General features: G+C 44.6%; 9 non-coding genes across 9 annotated transcripts; all 9 read left to right on the top strand.

Moving 5' to 3' along the window:
- Nucleotides 1–1,154: 1,154 nt before the first annotated feature.
- TRNAD-GUC (transfer RNA aspartic acid (anticodon GUC)) lies at nt 1,155–1,226 on the top strand. The gene has a single exon. It is a non-coding gene; the product is annotated as a tRNA-Asp (tRNA).
- Nucleotides 1,227–1,636: 410 nt separating this feature from the next.
- Nucleotides 1,637–1,708, top strand: TRNAD-GUC (transfer RNA aspartic acid (anticodon GUC)). The gene has a single exon. It is a non-coding gene; the product is annotated as a tRNA-Asp (tRNA).
- A 1,365-nt stretch (nt 1,709–3,073) lies between these two features.
- Nucleotides 3,074–3,145, top strand: TRNAD-GUC (transfer RNA aspartic acid (anticodon GUC)). The gene has a single exon. It is a non-coding gene; the product is annotated as a tRNA-Asp (tRNA).
- A 1,847-nt stretch (nt 3,146–4,992) lies between these two features.
- TRNAD-GUC (transfer RNA aspartic acid (anticodon GUC)) lies at nt 4,993–5,064 on the top strand. The gene has a single exon. It is a non-coding gene; the product is annotated as a tRNA-Asp (tRNA).
- Nucleotides 5,065–9,294: 4,230 nt separating this feature from the next.
- On the top strand, nt 9,295–9,366 carry TRNAD-GUC (transfer RNA aspartic acid (anticodon GUC)). Its single transcript has one exon. It is a non-coding gene; the product is annotated as a tRNA-Asp (tRNA).
- A 410-nt stretch (nt 9,367–9,776) lies between these two features.
- TRNAD-GUC (transfer RNA aspartic acid (anticodon GUC)) lies at nt 9,777–9,848 on the top strand. Its single transcript has one exon. It is a non-coding gene; the product is annotated as a tRNA-Asp (tRNA).
- A 1,838-nt stretch (nt 9,849–11,686) lies between these two features.
- On the top strand, nt 11,687–11,758 carry TRNAD-GUC (transfer RNA aspartic acid (anticodon GUC)). Its single transcript has one exon. It is a non-coding gene; the product is annotated as a tRNA-Asp (tRNA).
- Nucleotides 11,759–12,168: 410 nt separating this feature from the next.
- Nucleotides 12,169–12,240, top strand: TRNAD-GUC (transfer RNA aspartic acid (anticodon GUC)). Its single transcript has one exon. It is a non-coding gene; the product is annotated as a tRNA-Asp (tRNA).
- A 5,640-nt stretch (nt 12,241–17,880) lies between these two features.
- On the top strand, nt 17,881–17,952 carry TRNAD-GUC (transfer RNA aspartic acid (anticodon GUC)). The gene has a single exon. It is a non-coding gene; the product is annotated as a tRNA-Asp (tRNA).
- The last annotated feature ends 349 nt before the right edge of the window (nt 17,953–18,301 follow it).

The raw sequence follows: 18,301 nt of genomic DNA, 5'->3' as shown, positions 1-18,301 counted from the left end.
GCTTTACCTTTGGGGAAAGAGAAAAAGTCTGATTTGTCAGACTTGAGATTTCTTTAGCTGGACTTTGCAGTTAGATGACTCAAGATATCATCTGTGGAAGCTATTTTTCTTTTGGCAGAACATCTGCGTATATGGGCAAAATTCTATCGGTCCCAAGAGTAAATGGGTCTGCCCGAATACTGCCATGCTTTCATCAGCTTCTTCCTCGTTAGTATAGTGGTAAGTATCCCCGCCTGTCAGGCGGGAGACCGGGGTTCGATTCCCCGACGGGGAGTGCTTTTCTCGTTTTCTACAAAGCTATTTCCCAAGACTGTCGCCATCTTTGACAAAGTCCATCTCAAGAAGAAGTGCTTCCTGCTAAATGCTAAGAAGCATGCCACTTTGCTATCCTCTTGCCTATGTACTGTTTACAACACCAGGTTATGTTTTTCTGCATTTCACCTCCAAACAGCGCTTTGTCCCCAGGAATCACTGCAGCTTTACCTTTGGGGAAAGAGAAAAAGTCTGATTTGTCAGACTTGAGATTTCTTTAGCTGGACTTTGCAGTTAGATGACTCAAGATATCATCTGTGGAAGCTATTTTTCTTTTGGCAGAACATTTGCGTATATGGGCAAAATTCTATCGGTCCCAAGAGTAAATGGGTCTGCCCGAATACTGCCATGCTTTCATCAGCTTCTTCCTCGTTAGTATAGTGGTGAGTATCCCCGCCTGTCACGCGGGAGACCGGGGTTCGATTCACCGACGGGGAGTGCTTTTCTCATTTTCTACGAAGCTATTTCCCAAGACTGTCGCCATCTTTGACAAAGTCCATCTCAAGAAGAAGTGCTTCCTGCTAAATGCTAAGAAGCATGCCACTTTGCTATCCTCTTGCCTATGTACTATTTACAACACCAGGTTACGTTTTTCTGCATTTCACCTCCAAACAGCGCTTTGTCCCCAGGAATCACTGCAGCTTTACCTTTGGGGAAAAAGAAAAAGTCTGATTTGTCAGACTTGAGATTTCTTTAGCTGGACTTTGCAGTTAGATGACTCAAGATATCATCTGTGGAAGCTATTTTTCTTTTGGCAGAACATCTGCGTACATGGGCAAAATTCTATCGGTCCCAAGAGTAAATGGGTCTGCCCGAATACTGCCATGCTTTCATCAGCTTCTTCCTCGTTAGTATAGTGGTGAGTATCCCCGCCTGTCACGCGGGAGACCGGGGTTCGATTCCCCGACGGGGAGTGCTTTTCTCGTTTTCTACGAAGCTATTTCCCAAGACTGTCGCCATCTTTGACAAAGTCCATCTCAAGAAGAAGTGCTTCCTGCTAAATGCTAAGAAGCATGCCACTTTGCTATCCTCTTGCCTATGTACTGTTTACAACACCAGGTTATGTTTTTCTGCATTTCACCTCCAAACAGCGCTTTGTCCCCAGGAATCACTGCAGCTTTACCTTTGGGGAAAGAGAAAAAGTCTGATTTGTCAGACTTGAGATTTCTTTAGCTGGACTTTGCAGTTAGATGACTCAAGATATCATCTGTGGAAGCTATTTTTCTTTTGGCAGAACATCTGCGTATGTGTAAATGGGCAAAATTCTATCGGTCCCAAGAGTAAATGGGTCTGCGCGAATACTGCCATGCTTTCATCAGCTTCTTCCTCGTTAGTATAGTGGTGAGTATCCCCGCCTGTCACGCGGGAGACCGGGGTTCGATTCCCCGACGGGGAGTGCTTTTCTCGTTTTCTACGAAGCTATTTCCCAAGACTGTCGCCATCTTTGACAAAGTCCATCTCAAGAAGAAGTGCTTCCTGCTAAATGCTAAGAAGCATGCCATTTTGCTATCCTCTTGCCTATGTACTGTTTACAACACCAGGTTATGTTTTTCTGCATTTCACCTCCAAACAGCGCTTTGTCCCCAGGAATCACTGCAGCTTTACCTTTGGGGAAAGAGAAAAAGTCTGATTTGTCAGACTTGAGATTTCTTTAGCTGGACTTTGCAGTTAGATGACTCAAGATATCATCTGTGGAAGCTATTTTTCTTTTGGCAGAACATCTGCGTATGTGTAAATGGGCAAAATTCTATCGGTCCCAAGAGTAAATGGGTCTGCCCGAATACTGCCATGCTTTCATCAGCTTCTTCCTCGTTAGTATAGTGGCGAGTAGTCACGCGGGAGACCGGGGTTCGATTCCCCGACGGGGAGTGCTTTTCTCGTTTTCTACAAAGCTATTTCCCAAGACTGTCACCATCTTTGACAAAGTCCATCTCAAGAAGAAGTGCTTCCTGCTAAATGCTAAGAAGCATGCCACTTTGCTATCCTCTTGCCTATGTACTGTTTACAACACCAGGTTATGTTTTTCTGCATTTCACCTCCAAACAGCGCTTTGTCCCCAGGAATCACTGCAGCTTTACCTTTGGGGAAAGAGAAAAAGTCTGATTTGTCAGACTTGAGATTTCTTTAGCTGGACTTTGCAGTTAGATGACTCAAGATATCATCTGTGGAAGCTATTTTTCTTTTGGCAGAACATCTGCGTATGTGTAAATGGGCAAAATTCTATCGGTCCCAAGAGTAAATGGGTCTGCCCGAATACTGCCATGCTTTCATCAGCTTCTTCCTCGTTAGTATAGTGGTGAGTATCCCCGCCTGTCACGCGGGAGACTGGGGTTCGATTCCCCGACGGGGAGTGCTTTTCTCGTTTTCTACGAAGCTATTTCCCAAGACTGTCGCCATCTTTGACAAAGTCCATCTCAAGAAGAAGTGCTTCCTGCTAAATGCTAAGAAGCATGCCACTTTGCTATCCTCTTGCCTATGTACTATTTACAACACCAGGTTATGTTTTTCTGCATTTCACCTCCAAACAGCGCTTTGTCCCCAGGAATCACTGCAGCTTTACCTTTGGGGAAAGAGAAAAAGTCTGATTTGTCAGACTTGAGATTTCTTTAGCTGGACTTTGCAGTTAGATGACTCAAGATATCATCTGTGGAAGCTATTTTTCTTTTGGCAGAACATCTGCGTATGTGTAAATGGGCAAAATTCTATCAGTCCCAAGAGTAAATGGGTCTGCCCGAATACAGCCATGCTTTCATCAGCTTTTTCCTCGTTAGTATAGTGGTGAGTATCCCCGCCTGTCACGCGGGAGACCGGGGTTCGATTCCCCGACGGGGAGTGCTTTTCTCGTTTTCTACGAAGCTATTTCCCAAGACTGTCGCCATCTTTGACAAAGTCCATCTCAAGAAGAAGTGCTTCCTGCTAAATGCTAAGAAGCATGCCACTTTGCTATCCTCTTGCCTATGTACTGTTTACAACACCAGGTTATGTTTTTCTGCATTTCACCTCCAAACAGCGCTTTGTCCCCAGGAATCACTGCAGCTTTACCTTTGGGGAAAAAGAAAAAGTCTGATTTGTCAGACTTGAGATTTCTTTAGCTGGACTTTGCAGTTAGATGACTCAAGATATCATCTGTGGAAGCTATTTTTCTTTTGGCAGAACATCTGCGTATGTGTAAATGGGCAAAATTCTATCGGTCCCAAGAGTAAATGGGTCTGCGCGAATACTGCCATGCTTTCATCAGCTTCTTCCTCGTTAGTATAGTGGTGAGTATCCCCGCCTGTCACGCGGGAGACTGGGGTTCGATTCCCCGACGGGGAGTGCTTTTCTCGTTTTCTACGAAGCTATTTCCCAAGACTGTCGCCATCTTTGACAAAGTCCATCTCAAGAAGAAGTGCTTCCTGCTAAATGCTAAGAAGCATGCCATTTTGCTATCCTCTTGCCTATGTACTGTTTACAACACCAGGTTATGTTTTTCTGCATTTCACCTCCAAACAGCGCTTTGTCCCCAGGAATCACTGCAGCTTTACCTTTGGGGAAAGAGAAAAAGTCTGATTTGTCAGACTTGAGATTTCTTTAGCTGGACTTTGCAGTTAGATGACTCAAGATATCATCTGTGGAAGCTATTTTTCTTTTGGCAGAACATCTGCGTATGTGTAAATGGGCAAAATTCTATCGGTCCCAAGAGTAAATGGGTCTGCCCGAATACTGCCATGCTTTCATCAGCTTCTTCCTCGTTAGTATAGTGGCGAGTAGTCACGCGGGAGACCGGGGTTCGATTCCCCGACGGGGAGTGCTTTTCTCGTTTTCTACAAAGCTATTTCCCAAGACTGTCACCATCTTTGACAAAGTCCATCTCAAGAAGAAGTGCTTCCTGCTAAATGCTAAGAAGCATGCCACTTTGCTATCCTCTTGCCTATGTACTGTTTACAACACCAGGTTATGTTTTTCTGCATTTCACCTCCAAACAGCGCTTTGTCCCCAGGAATCACTGCAGCTTTACCTTTGGGGAAAGAGAAAAAGTCTGATTTGTCAGACTTGAGATTTCTTTAGCTGGACTTTGCAGTTAGATGACTCAAGATATCATCTGTGGAAGCTATTTTTCTTTTGGCAGAACATCTGCGTATGTGTAAATGGGCAAAATTCTATCGGTCCCAAGAGTAAATGGGTCTGCCCGAATACTGCCATGCTTTCATCAGCTTCTTCCTCGTTAGTATAGTGGTGAGTATCCCCGCCTGTCACGCGGGAGACTGGGGTTCGATTCCCCGACGGGGAGTGCTTTTCTCGTTTTCTACGAAGCTATTTCCCAAGACTGTCGCCATCTTTGACAAAGTCCATCTCAAGAAGAAGTGCTTCCTGCTAAATGCTAAGAAGCATGCCACTTTGCTATCCTCTTGCCTATGTACTATTTACAACACCAGGTTATGTTTTTCTGCATTTCACCTCCAAACAGCGCTTTGTCCCCAGGAATCACTGCAGCTTTACCTTTGGGGAAAGAGAAAAAGTCTGATTTGTCAGACTTGAGATTTCTTTAGCTGGACTTTGCAGTTAGATGACTCAAGATATCATCTGTGGAAGCTATTTTTCTTTTGGCAGAACATCTGCGTATGTGTAAATGGGCAAAATTCTATCAGTCCCAAGAGTAAATGGGTCTGCCCGAATACAGCCATGCTTTCATCAGCTTTTTCCTCGTTAGTATAGTGGTGAGTATCCCCGCCTGTCACGCGGGAGACCGGGGTTCGATTCCCCGACGGGGAGTGCTTTTCTCGTTTTCTACGAAGCTATTTCCCAAGACTGTCGCCATCTTTGACAAAGTCCATCTCAAGAAGAAGTGCTTCCTGCTAAATGCTAAGAAGCATGCCACTTTGCTATCCTCTTGCCTATGTACTGTTTACAACACCAGGTTATGTTTTTCTGCATTTCACCTCCAAACAGCGCTTTGTCCCCAGGAATCACTGCAGCTTTACCTTTGGGGAAAAAGAAAAAGTCTGATTTGTCAGACTTGAGATTTCTTTAGCTGGACTTTGCAGTTAGATGACTCAAGATATCATCTGTGGAAGCTATTTTTCTTTTGGCAGAACATCTGCGTATGTGTAAATGGGCAAAATTCTATCGGTCCCAAGAGTAAATGGGTCTGCGCGAATACTGCCATGCTTTCATCAGCTTCTTCCTCGTTAGTATAGTGGTGAGTATCCCCGCCTGTCACGCAGGAGACTGGGGTTCGATTCCCCGACGGGGAGTGCTTTTCTCGTTTTCTACGAAGCTATTTCCCAAGACTGTCGCCATCTTTGACAAAGTCCATCTCAAGAAGAAGTGCTTCCTGCTAAATGCTAAGAAGCATGCCATTTTGCTATCCTCTTGCCTATGTACTGTTTACAACACCAGGTTATGTTTTTCTGCATTTCACCTCCAAACAGCGCTTTGTCCCCAGGAATCACTGCAGCTTTACCTTTGGGGAAAGAGAAAAAGTCTGATTTGTCAGACTTGAGATTTCTTTAGCTGGACTTTGCAGTTAGATGACTCAAGATATCATCTGTGGAAGCTATTTTTCTTTTGGCAGAACATCTGCGTATGTGTAAATGGGCAAAATTCTATCGGTCCCAAGAGTAAATGGGTCTGCCCGAATACTGCCATGCTTTCATCAGCTTCTTCCTCGTTAGTATAGTGGCGAGTAGTCACGCGGGAGACCGGGGTTCGATTCCCCGACGGGGAGTGCTTTTCTCGTTTTCTACAAAGCTATTTCCCAAGACTGTCACCATCTTTGACAAAGTCCATCTCAAGAAGAAGTGCTTCCTGCTAAATGCTAAGAAGCATGCCACTTTGCTATCCTCTTGCCTATGTACTGTTTACAACACCAGGTTATGTTTTTCTGCATTTCACCTCCAAACAGCGCTTTGTCCCCAGGAATCACTGCAGCTTTACCTTTGGGGAAAGAGAAAAAGTCTGATTTGTCAGACTTGAGATTTCTTTAGCTGGACTTTGCAGTTAGATGACTCAAGATATCATCTGTGGAAGCTATTTTTCTTTTGGCAGAACATCTGCGTATGTGTAAATGGGCAAAATTCTATCGGTCCCAAGAGTAAATGGGTCTGCGCGAATACTGCCATGCTTTCATCAGCTTCTTCCTAGTTAGTATAGTGGTGAGTATCCCCGCCTGTCACGCGGGAGACTGGGGTTCGATTCCCCGACGGGGAGTGCTTTTCTCGTTTTCTACGAAGCTATTTCCCAAGACTGTCGCCATCTTTGACAAAGTCCATCTCAAGAAGAAGTGCTTCCTGCTAAATGCTAAGAAGCATGCCATTTTGCTATCTTCTTGCCTATGTACTGTTTACAACACCAGGTTATGTTTTTCTGCATTTCACCTCCAAACAGCGCTTTGTCCCCAGGAATCACTGCAGCTTTACCTTTGGGGAAAGAGAAAAAGTCTGATTTGTCAGACTTGAGATTTCTTTAGCTGGACTTTGCAGTTAGATGACTCAAGATATCATCTGTGGAAGCTATTTTTCTTTTGGCAGAACATCTGCGTATGTGTAAATGGGCAAAATTCTATCGGTCCCAAGAGTAAATGGGTCTGCCCGAATACTGCCATGCTTTCATCAGCTTCTTCCTCGTTAGTATAGTGGCGAGTAGTCACGCGGGAGACCGGGGTTCGATTCCCCGACGGGGAGTGCTTTTCTCGTTTTCTACAAAGCTATTTCCCAAGACTGTCACCATCTTTGACAAAGTCCATCTCAAGAAGAAGTGCTTCCTGCTAAATGCTAAGAAGCATGCCACTTTGCTATCCTCTTGCCTATGTACTGTTTACAACACCAGGTTATGTTTTTCTGCATTTCACCTCCAAACAGCGCTTTGTCCCCAGGAATCACTGCAGCTTTACCTTTGGGGAAAGAGAAAAAGTCTGATTTGTCAGACTTGAGATTTCTTTAGCTGGACTTTGCAGTTAGATGACTCAAGATATCATCTGTGGAAGCTATTTTTCTTTTGGCAGAACATCTGCGTATGTGTAAATGGGCAAAATTCTATCGGTCCCAAGAGTAAATGGGTCTGCGCGAATACTGCCATGCTTTCATCAGCTTCTTCCTCGTTAGTATAGTGGTGAGTATCCCCGCCTGTCACGCAGGAGACTGGGGTTCGATTCCCCGACGGGGAGTGCTTTTCTCGTTTTCTACGAAGCTATTTCCCAAGACTGTCGCCATCTTTGACAAAGTCCATCTCAAGAAGAAGTGCTTCCTGCTAAATGCTAAGAAGCATGCCATTTTGCTATCCTCTTGCCTATGTACTGTTTACAACACCAGGTTATGTTTTTCTGCATTTCACCTCCAAACAGCGCTTTGTCCCCAGGAATCACTGCAGCTTTACCTTTGGGGAAAGAGAAAAAGTCTGATTTGTCAGACTTGAGATTTCTTTAGCTGGACTTTGCAGTTAGATGACTCAAGATATCATCTGTGGAAGCTATTTTTCTTTTGGCAGAACATCTGCGTATGTGTAAATGGGCAAAATTCTATCGGTCCCAAGAGTAAATGGGTCTGCCCGAATACTGCCATGCTTTCATCAGCTTCTTCCTCGTTAGTATAGTGGCGAGTAGTCACGCGGGAGACCGGGGTTCGATTCCCCGACGGGGAGTGCTTTTCTCGTTTTCTACAAAGCTATTTCCCAAGACTGTCACCATCTTTGACAAAGTCCATCTCAAGAAGAAGTGCTTCCTGCTAAATGCTAAGAAGCATGCCACTTTGCTATCCTCTTGCCTATGTACTGTTTACAACACCAGGTTATGTTTTTCTGCATTTCACCTCCAAACAGCGCTTTGTCCCCAGGAATCACTGCAGCTTTACCTTTGGGGAAAGAGAAAAAGTCTGATTTGTCAGACTTGAGATTTCTTTAGCTGGACTTTGCAGTTAGATGACTCAAGATATCATCTGTGGAAGCTATTTTTCTTTTGGCAGAACATCTGCGTATGTGTAAATGGGCAAAATTCTATCGGTCCCAAGAGTAAATGGGTCTGCGCGAATACTGCCATGCTTTCATCAGCTTCTTCCTAGTTAGTATAGTGGTGAGTATCCCCGCCTGTCACGCGGGAGACTGGGGTTCGATTCCCCGACGGGGAGTGCTTTTCTCGTTTTCTACGAAGCTATTTCCCAAGACTGTCGCCATCTTTGACAAAGTCCATCTCAAGAAGAAGTGCTTCCTGCTAAATGCTAAGAAGCATGCCATTTTGCTATCTTCTTGCCTATGTACTGTTTACAACACCAGGTTATGTTTTTCTGCATTTCACCTCCAAACAGCGCTTTGTCCCCAGGAATCACTGCAGCTTTACCTTTGGGGAAAGAGAAAAAGTCTGATTTGTCAGACTTGAGATTTCTTTAGCTGGACTTTGCAGTTAGATGACTCAAGATATCATCTGTGGAAGCTATTTTTCTTTTGGCAGAACATCTGCGTATGTGTAAATGGGCAAAATTCTATCGGTCCCAAGAGTAAATGGGTCTGCCCGAATACTGCCATGCTTTCATCAGCTTCTTCCTCGTTAGTATAGTGGCGAGTAGTCACGCGGGAGACCGGGGTTCGATTCCCCGACGGGGAGTGCTTTTCTCGTTTTCTACAAAGCTATTTCCCAAGACTGTCACCATCTTTGACAAAGTCCATCTCAAGAAGAAGTGCTTCCTGCTAAATGCTAAGAAGCATGCCACTTTGCTATCCTCTTGCCTATGTACTGTTTACAACACCAGGTTATGTTTTTCTGCATTTCACCTCCAAACAGCGCTTTGTCCCCAGGAATCACTGCAGCTTTACCTTTGGGGAAAGAGAAAAAGTCTGATTTGTCAGACTTGAGATTTCTTTAGCTGGACTTTGCAGTTAGATGACTCAAGATATCATCTGTGGAAGCTATTTTTCTTTTGGCAGAACATCTGCGTATGTGTAAATGGGCAAAATTCTATCGGTCCCAAGAGTAAATGGGTCTGCGCGAATACTGCCATGCTTTCATCAGCTTCTTCCTCGTTAGTATAGTGGTGAGTATCCCCGCCTGTCACGCGGGAGACCGGGGTTCGATTCCCCGACGGGGAGTGCTTTTCTCGTTTTCTACGAAGCTATTTCCCAAGACTGTCGCCATCTTTGACAAAGTCCATCTCAAGAAGAAGTGCTTCCTGCTAAATGCTAAGAAGCATGCCACTTTGCTATCCTCTTGCCTATGTACTATTTACAACACCAGGTTATGTTTTTCTGCATTTCACCTCCAAACAGCGCTTTGTCCCCAGGAATCACTGCAGCTTTACCTTTGGGGAAAAAGAAAAAGTCTGATTTGTCAGACTTGAGATTTCTTTAGCTGGACTTTGCAGTTAGATGACTCAAGATATCATCTGTGGAAGCTATTTTTCTTTTGGCAGAACATCTGCGTATGTGTAAATGGGCAAAATTCTATCGGTCCCAAGAGTAAATGGGTCTGCGCGAATACTGCCATGCTTTCATCAGCTTCTTCCTCGTTAGTATAGTGGTGAGTATCCCCGCCTGTCACGCGGGAGACCGGGGTTCGATTCCCCGACGGGGAGTGCTTTTCTCGTTTTCTACGAAGCTATTTCCCAAGACTGTCGCCATCTTTGACAAAGTCCATCTCAAGAAGAAGTGCTTCCTGCTAAATGCTAAGAAGCATGCCATTTTGCTATCCTCTTGCCTATGTACTGTTTACAACACCAGGTTATGTTTTTCTGCATTTCACCTCCAAACAGCGCTTTGTCCCCAGGAATCACTGCAGCTTTACCTTTGGGGAAAGAGAAAAAGTCTGATTTGTCAGACTTGAGATTTCTTTAGCTGGACTTTGCAGTTAGATGACTCAAGATATCATCTGTGGAAGCTATTTTTCTTTTGGCAGAACATCTGCGTATGTGTAAATGGGCAAAATTCTATCGGTCCCAAGAGTAAATGGGTCTGCCCGAATACTGCCATGCTTTCATCAGCTTCTTCCTCGTTAGTATAGTGGCGAGTAGTCACGCGGGAGACCGGGGTTCGATTCCCCGACGGGGAGTGCTTTTCTCGTTTTCTACAAAGCTATTTCCCAAGACTGTCACCATCTTTGACAAAGTCCATCTCAAGAAGAAGTGCTTCCTGCTAAATGCTAAGAAGCATGCCACTTTGCTATCCTCTTGCCTATGTACTATTTACAACACCAGGTTATGTTTTTCTGCATTTCACCTCCAAACAGCGCTTTGTCCCCAGGAATCACTGCAGCTTTACCTTTGGGGAAAAAGAAAAAGTCTGATTTGTCAGACTTGAGATTTCTTTAGCTGGACTTTGCAGTTAGATGACTCAAGATATCATCTGTGGAAGCTATTTTTCTTTTGGCAGAACATCTGCGTATGTGTAAATGGGCAAAATTCTATCGGTCCCAAGAGTAAATGGGTCTGCGCGAATACTGCCATGCTTTCATCAGCTTCTTCCTCGTTAGTATAGTGGTGAGTATCCCCGCCTGTCACGCGGGAGACCGGGGTTCGATTCCACGACGGGGAGTGCTTTTCTCGTTTTCTACGAAGCTATTTCCCAAGACTGTCGCCATCTTTGACAAAGTCCATCTCAAGAAGAAGTGCTTCCTGCTAAATGCTAAGAAGCATGCCATTTTGCTATCCTCTTGCCTATGTACTGTTTACAACACCAGGTTATGTTTTTCTGCATTTCACCTCCAAACAGCGCTTTGTCCCCAGGAATCACTGCAGCTTTACCTTTGGGGAAAGAGAAAAAGTCTGATTTGTCAGACTTGAGATTTCTTTAGCTGGACTTTGCAGTTAGATGACTCAAGATATCATCTGTGGAAGCTATTTTTCTTTTGGCAGAACATCTGCGTATGTGTAAATGGGCAAAATTCTATCGGTCCCAAGAGTAAATGGGTCTGCCCGAATACTGCCATGCTTTCATCAGCTTCTTCCTCGTTAGTATAGTGGCGAGTAGTCACGCGGGAGACCGGGGTTCGATTCCCCGACGGGGAGTGCTTTTCTCGTTTTCTACAAAGCTATTTCCCAAGACTGTCACCATCTTTGACAAAGTCCATCTCAAGAAGAAGTGCTTCCTGCTAAATGCTAAGAAGCATGCCACTTTGCTATCCTCTTGCCTATGTACTGTTTACAACACCAGGTTATGTTTTTCTGCATTTCACCTCCAAACAGCGCTTTGTCCCCAGGAATCACTGCAGCTTTACCTTTGGGGAAAGAGAAAAAGTCTGATTTGTCAGACTTGAGATTTCTTTAGCTGGACTTTGCAGTTAGATGACTCAAGATATCATCTGTGGAAGCTATTTTTCTTTTGGCAGAACATCTGCGTATGTGTAAATGGGCAAAATTCTATCGGTCCCAAGAGTAAATGGGTCTGCCCGAATACTGCCATGCTTTCATCAGCTTCTTCCTCGTTAGTATAGTGGTGAGTATCCCCGCCTGTCACGCGGGAGACCGGGGTTCGATTCCCCGACGGGGAGTGCTTTTCTCGTTTTCTACGAAGCTATTTCCCAAGACTGTCGCCATCTTTGACAAAGTCCATCTCAAGAAGAAGTGCTTCCTGCTAAATGCTAAGAAGCATGCCACTTTGCTATCCTCTTGCCTATGTACTATTTACAACACCAGGTTATGTTTTTCTGCATTTCACCTCCAAACAGCGCTTTGTCCCCAGGAATCACTGCAGCTTTACCTTTGGGGAAAGAGAAAAAGTCTGATTTGTCAGACTTGAGATTTCTTTAGCTGGACTTTGCAGTTAGATGACTCAAGATATCATCTGTGGAAGCTATTTTTCTTTTGGCAGAACATCTGCGTATGTGTAAATGGGCAAAATTCTATCAGTCCCAAGAGTAAATGGGTCTGCCCGAATACAGCCATGCTTTCATCAGCTTTTTCCTCGTTAGTATAGTGGTGAGTATCCCCGCCTGTCACGCGGGAGACCGGGGTTCGATTCCCCGACGGGGAGTGCTTTTCTCGTTTTCTACGAAGCTATTTCCCAAGACTGTCGCCATCTTTGACAAAGTCCATCTCAAGAAGAAGTGCTTCCTGCTAAATGCTAAGAAGCATGCCATTTTGCTATCCTCTTGCCTATGTACTGTTTACAACACCAGGTTATGTTTTTCTGCATTTCACCTCCAAACAGCGCTTTGTCCCCAGGAATCACTGCAGCTTTACCTTTGGGGAAAGAGAAAAAGTCTGATTTGTCAGACTTGAGATTTCTTTAGCTGGACTTTGCAGTTAGATGACTCAAGATATCATCTGTGGAAGCTATTTTTCTTTTGGCAGAACATCTGCGTATGTGTAAATGGGCAAAATTCTATCGGTCCCAAGAGTAAATGGGTCTGCCCGAATACTGCCATGCTTTCATCAGCTTCTTCCTCGTTAGTATAGTGGCGAGTAGTCACGCGGGAGACCTGGGTTCGATTCCCCGACGGGGAGTGCTTTTCTCGTTTTCTACAAAGCTATTTCCCAAGACTGTCACCATCTTTGACAAAGTCCATCTCAAGAAGAAGTGCTTCCTGCTAAATGCTAAGAAGCATGCCACTTTGCTATCCTCTTGCCTATGTACTGTTTACAACACCAGGTTATGTTTTTCTGCATTTCACCTCCAAACAGCGCTTTGTCCCCAGGAATCACTGCAGCTTTACCTTTGGGGAAAGAGAAAAAGTCTGATTTGTCAGACTTGAGATTTCTTTAGCTGGACTTTGCAGTTAGATGACTCAAGATATCATCTGTGGAAGCTATTTTTCTTTTGGCAGAACATCTGCGTATGTGTAAATGGGCAAAATTCTATCGGTCCCAAGAGTAAATGGGTCTGCGCGAATACTGCCATGCTTTCATCAGCTTCTTCCTAGTTAGTATAGTGGTGAGTATCCCCGCCTGTCACGCGGGAGACCGGGGCTCGATTCCCCGACGGGGAGTGCTTTTCTCGTTTTCTACGAAGCTATTTCCCAAGACTGTCGCCATCTTTGACAAAGTCCATCTCAAGAAGAAGTGCTTCCTGCTAAATGCTAAGAAGCATGCCACTTTGCTATCCTCTTGCCTATGTACTGTTTACAACACCAGGTTATGTTTTTCTGCATTTCACCTCCAAACAGCGCTTTGTCCCCAGGAATCACTGCAGCTTTACCTTTGGGGAAAGAGAAAAAGTCTGATTTGTCAGACTTGAGATTTCTTTAGCTGGACTTTGCAGTTAGATGACTCAAGATATCATCTGTGGAAGCTATTTTTCTTTTGGCAGAACATCTGCGTATGTGTAAATGGGCAAAATTCTATCGGTCCCAAGAGTAAATGGGTCTGCCCGAATACTGCCATGCTTTCATCAGCTTCTTCCTCGTTAGTATAGTGGTGAGTATCCCCGCCTGTCACGCGGGAGACTGGGGTTCGATTCCCCGACGGGGAGTGCTTTTCTCGTTTTCTACGAAGCTATTTCCCAAGACTGTCGCCATCTTTGACAAAGTCCATCTCAAGAAGAAGTGCTTCCTGCTAAATGCTAAGAAGCATGCCATTTTGCTATCCTCTTGCCTATGTACTGTTTACAACACCAGGTTATGTTTTTCTGCATTTCACCTCCAAACAGCGCTTTGTCCCCAGGAATCACTGCAGCTTTACCTTTGGGGAAAGAGAAAAAGTCTGATTTGTCAGACTTGAGATTTCTTTAGCTGGACTTTGCAGTTAGATGACTCAAGATATCATCTGTGGAAGCTATTTTTCTTTTGGCAGAACATCTGCGTATGTGTAAATGGGCAAAATTCTATCGGTCCCAAGAGTAAATGGGTCTGCCCGAATACTGCCATGCTTTCATCAGCTTCTTCCTCGTTAGTATAGTGGCGAGTAGTCACGCGGGAGACCGGGGTTCGATTCCCCGACGGGGAGTGCTTTTCTCGTTTTCTACAAAGCTATTTCCCAAGACTGTCACCATCTTTGACAAAGTCCATCTCAAGAAGAAGTGCTTCCTGCTAAATGCTAAGAAGCATGCCACTTTGCTATCCTCTTGCCTATGTACTGTTTACAACACCAGGTTATGTTTTTCTGCATTTCACCTCCAAACAGCGCTTTGTCCCCAGGAATCACTGCAGCTTTACCTTTGGGGAAAGAGAAAAAGTCTGATTTGTCAGACTTGAGATTTCTTTAGCTGGACTTTGCAGTTAGATGACTCAAGATATCATCTGTGGAAGCTATTTTTCTTTTGGCAGAACATCTGCGTATGTGTAAATGGGCAAAATTCTATCGGTCCCAAGAGTAAATGGGTCTGCCCGAATACTGCCATGCTTTCATCAGCTTCTTCCTCGTTAGTATAGTGGTGAGTATCCCCGCCTGTCACGCGGGAGACTGGGGTTCGATTCCCCGACGGGGAGTGCTTTTCTCGTTTTCTACGAAGCTATTTCCCAAGACTGTCGCCATCTTTGACAAAGTCCATCTCAAGAAGAAGTGCTTCCTGCTAAATGCTAAGAAGCATGCCATTTTGCTATCCTCTTGCCTATGTACTGTTTACAACACCAGGTTATGTTTTTCTGCATTTCACCTCCAAACAGCGCTTTGTCCCCAGGAATCACTGCAGCTTTACCTTTGGGGAAAGAGAAAAAGTCTGATTTGTCAGACTTGAGATTTCTTTAGCTGGACTTTGCAGTTAGATGACTCAAGATATCATCTGTGGAAGCTATTTTTCTTTTGGCAGAACATCTGCGTATGTGTAAATGGGCAAAATTCTATCGGTCCCAAGAGTAAATGGGTCTGCCCGAATACTGCCATGCTTTCATCAGCTTCTTCCTCGTTAGTATAGTGGCGAGTAGTCACGCGGGAGACCGGGGTTCGATTCCCCAACGGGGAGTGCTTTTCTCGTTTTCTACAAAGCTATTTCCCAAGACTGTCACCATCTTTGACAAAGTCCATCTCAAGAAGAAGTGCTTCCTGCTAAATGCTAAGAAGCATGCCACTTTGCTATCCTCTTGCCTATGTACTGTTTACAACACCAGGTTATGTTTTTCTGCATTTCACCTCCAAACAGCGCTTTGTCCCCAGGAATCACTGCAGCTTTACCTTTGGGGAAAGAGAAAAAGTCTGATTTGTCAGACTTGAGATTTCTTTAGCTGGACTTTGCAGTTAGATGACTCAAGATATCATCTGTGGAAGCTATTTTTCTTTTGGCAGAACATCTGCGTATGTGTAAATGGGCAAAATTCTATCGGTCCCAAGAGTAAATGGGTCTGCCCGAATACTGCCATGCTTTCATCAGCTTCTTCCTCGTTAGTATAGTGGCGAGTAGTCACGCGGGAGACCGGGGTTCGATTCCCCGACGGGGAGTGCTTTTCTCGTTTTCTACAAAGCTATTTCCCAAGACTGTCACCATCTTTGACAAAGTCCATCTCAAGAAGAAGTGCTTCCTGCTAAATGCTAAGAAGCATGCCACTTTGCTATCCTCTTGCCTATGTACTGTTTACAACACCAGGTTATGTTTTTCTGCATTTCACCTCCAAACAGCGCTTTGTCCCCAGGAATCACTGCAGCTTTACCTTTGGGGAAAGAGAAAAAGTCTGATTTGTCAGACTTGAGATTTCTTTAGCTGGACTTTGCAGTTAGATGACTCAAGATATCATCTGTGGAAGCTATTTTTCTTTTGGCAGAACATCTGCGTATGTGTAAATGGGCAAAATTCTATCGGTCCCAAGAGTAAATGGGTCTGCCCGAATACTGCCATGCTTTCATCAGCTTCTTCCTCGTTAGTATAGTGGCGAGTAGTCACGCGGGAGACCGGGGTTCGATTCCCCGACGGGGAGTGCTTTTCTCGTTTTCTACAAAGCTATTTCCCAAGACTGTCACCATCTTTGACAAAGTCCATCTCAAGAAGAAGTGCTTCCTGCTAAATGCTAAGAAGCATGCCACTTTGCTATCCTCTTGCCTATGTACTGTTTACAACACCAGGTTATGTTTTTCTGCATTTCACCTCCAAACAGCGCTTTGTCCCCAGGAATCACTGCAGCTTTACCTTTGGGGAAAGAGAAAAAGTCTGATTTGTCAGACTTGAGATTTCTTTAGCTGGACTTTGCAGTTAGATGACTCAAGATATCATCTGTGGAAGCTATTTTTCTTTTGGCAGAACATCTGCGTATGTGTAAATGGGCAAAATTCTATCGGTCCCAAGAGTAAATGGGTCTGCCCGAATACTGCCATGCTTTCATCAGCTTCTTCCTCGTTAGTATAGTGGCGAGTAGTCACGCGGGAGACCGGGGTTCGATTCCCCGACGGGGAGTGCTTTTCTCGTTTTCTACAAAGCTATTTCCCAAGACTGTCACCATCTTTGACAAAGTCCATCTCAAGAAGAAGTGCTTCCTGCTAAATGCTAAGAAGCATGCCACTTTGCTATCCTCTTGCCTATGTACTGTTTACAACACCAGGTTATGTTTTTCTGCATTTCACCTCCAAACAGCGCTTTGTCCCCAGGAATCACTGCAGCTTTACCTTTGGGGAAAGAGAAAAAGTCTGATTTGTCAGACTTGAGATTTCTTTAGCTGGACTTTGCAGTTAGATGACTCAAGATATCATCTGTGGAAGCTATTTTTCTTTTGGCAGAACATCTGCGTATGTGTAAATGGGCAAAATTCTATCGGTCCCAAGAGTAAATGGGTCTGCCCGAATACTGCCATGCTTTCATCAGCTTCTTCCTCGTTAGTATAGTGGCGAGTAGTCACGCGGGAGACCGGGGTTCGATTCCCCGACGGGGAGTGCTTTTCTCGTTTTCTACAAAGCTATTTCCCAAGACTGTCACCATCTTTGACAAAGTCCATCTCAAGAAGAAGTGCTTCCTGCTAAATGCTAAGAAGCATGCCACTTTGCTATCCTCTTGCCTATGTACTGTTTACAACACCAGGTTATGTTTTTCTGCATTTCACCTCCAAACAGCGCTTTGTCCCCAGGAATCACTGCAGCTTTACCTTTGGGGAAAGAGAAAAAGTCTGATTTGTCAGACTTGAGATTTCTTTAGCTGGACTTTGCAGTTAGATGACTCAAGATATCATCTGTGGAAGCTATTTTTCTTTTGGCAGAACATCTGCGTATGTGTAAATGGGCAAAATTCTATCGGTCCCAAGAGTAAATGGGTCTGCCCGAATACTGCCATGCTTTCATCAGCTTCTTCCTCGTTAGTATAGTGGCGAGTAGTCACGCGGGAGACCGGGGTTCGATTCCCCGACGGGGAGTGCTTTTCTCGTTTTCTACGAAGCTATTTCCCAAGACTGTCGCCATCTTTGACAAAGTCCATCTCAAGAAGAAGTGCTTCCTGCTAAATGCTAAGAAGCATGCCACTTTGCTATCCTCTTGCCTATGTACTATTTACAACACCAGGTTATGTTTTTCTGCATTTCACCTCCAAACAGCGCTTTGTCCCCAGGAATCACTGCAGCTTTACCTTTGGGGAAAAAGAAAAAGTCTGATTTGTCAGACTTGAGATTTCTTTAGCTGGACTTTGCAGTTAGATGACTCAAGATATCATCTGTGGAAGCTATTTTTCTTTTGGCAGAACATCTGCGTATGTGTAAATGGGCAAAATTCTATCGGTCCCAAGAGTAAATGGGTCTGCGCGAATACTGCCATGCTTTCATCAGCTTCTTCCTCGTTAGTATAGTGGTGAGTATCCCCGCCTGTCACGCGGGAGACCGGGGTTCGATTCCCCGACGGGGAGTGCTTTTCTCGTTTTCTACGAAGCTATTTCCCAAGACTGTCGCCATCTTTGACAAAGTCCATCTCAAGAAGAAGTGCTTCCTGCTAAATGCTAAGAAGCATGCCATTTTGCTATCCTCTTGCCTATGTACTGTTTACAACACCAGGTTATGTTTTTCTGCATTTCACCTCCAAACAGCGCTTTGTCCCCAGGAATCACTGCAGCTTTACCTTTGGGGAAAGAGAAAAAGTCTGATTTGTCAGACTTGAGATTTCTTTAGCTGGACTTTGCAGTTAGATGACTCAAGATATCATCTGTGGAAGCTATTTTTCTTTTGGCAGAACATCTGCGTATGTGTAAATGGGCAAAA

This window comes from Eleutherodactylus coqui, chromosome 11, assembly GCF_035609145.1.
Source record: "Eleutherodactylus coqui strain aEleCoq1 chromosome 11, aEleCoq1.hap1, whole genome shotgun sequence".
NCBI classification, from domain to species: Eukaryota; Metazoa; Chordata; class Amphibia; order Anura; family Eleutherodactylidae; genus Eleutherodactylus; species Eleutherodactylus coqui.
Note: the sequence above shows the minus strand (reverse complement) of the source record. Positions and strands in the feature narration are given on the sequence as shown.